Source organism: Colobus angolensis, unplaced genomic scaffold (genome assembly GCF_000951035.1).
Source record: "Colobus angolensis palliatus isolate OR3802 unplaced genomic scaffold, Cang.pa_1.0 Scaffold453, whole genome shotgun sequence".
NCBI classification, from domain to species: Eukaryota; Metazoa; Chordata; class Mammalia; order Primates; family Cercopithecidae; genus Colobus; species Colobus angolensis.
Genome location: NW_012117966.1, coordinates 543,240 through 544,476, shown reverse-complemented (window position 1 = coordinate 544,476; position 1,237 = coordinate 543,240).

The window sequence follows — 1,237 nt, the reverse complement described above, 5'->3', positions numbered from 1 at the left end:
GGGGGGGGGACAGGTTGGAATGCAGTAGTGTAATCTGTAGCCTCGATCTCCAAAGCTCAAGAAATCCTCTCACCTCAGCCTCCTGAGGAGCTTGGGTCACAGGCATGTGCTACCATGCCCAGCTAATTTTGTTCGTTTTTGTAGAGATGTGGTCTATGTTCCCCAAGCTGGTCTTGAATTCCTGAGCTCAAGGGATCCTCCCATCTTAGCCTCCCAAAGTGCTGGGATTAAAGGCATGAGACACCATTCCCAGCCGCCCAGCTGGCTTTTCCTTTTCTTTCTACAAAAAGATTTTGTGTCTTTATAAAAGGTTCTGTATCTGGTTTCCTGGATCAGGTTTGGACATCAGGAATTGGAGTCCTTTGCACATTCAACTACATAGATTTCTACCTTGTGGTAGATTTCTACCTGTGGTTTCTACTACGTGGTTCTAAAGAGCATTATAAACAGTAGGCCAGGCGCGGTGGCTCATGCCTGTAATCCCAGTCCTTTGGGAGGCAGAGGCAGGCAGATCACAAAGTCAGGAGTTCGAAATCATCCTGGCTAACACGGTGAAACACTGGCTCTACTAAAAATAGAAAAAATTAGCCGGGTGTGGTGGTGTACGCCTCTAATTCCAGTTACTGAGGAGGCTGAGGCAGAACTGCGTGAACCCGGCAGGCGAAGTTTGCAGTGAGCCGAGATTGCACCACTGCACTCCAGCCTGAATGACAGTGCATGACTCCATCTCAAAAAAAAAAACCAAATAAACAGTAGAAATAATCTCCATAAAAATAACTCATTTACAAATCTTGTGGGTATAGACTCTTTTTAGAATAATCCTTTTGGGGCCGGGCACGATGGCTCATGCCTGCAAACCCAACACTTTGGAAGGCCAAGGTGGATTGATCACCTGAGGTCAGGAGTTTGAGACCAGCTTGGTCAACATGGCGAAACCCCGTCTCTACTAAAAATACAAAAATTAGCCGGGTGCAGTGGCTTATACCTGTAATCCTAGCACTTTGGGAGACCAAGATGGGCGGATCACCTGAGGTCAGGAGTTCGAGACCAGCCTGACCAACATGGCGAAACCTCATCTATACTAAAAATACAAAAAAAAATTAGCCAGGTGTGGTGGTGCGTGCCTGTAATGCCAGCTACTCAGGAGGTTGAAGCAGGAGAATCGCTTGAACCCAGGAGGTGGAGGTTGCAGTGAGCCTAGAGTGCACCATTGCACTCCATCCTGGGCAACAGGAAC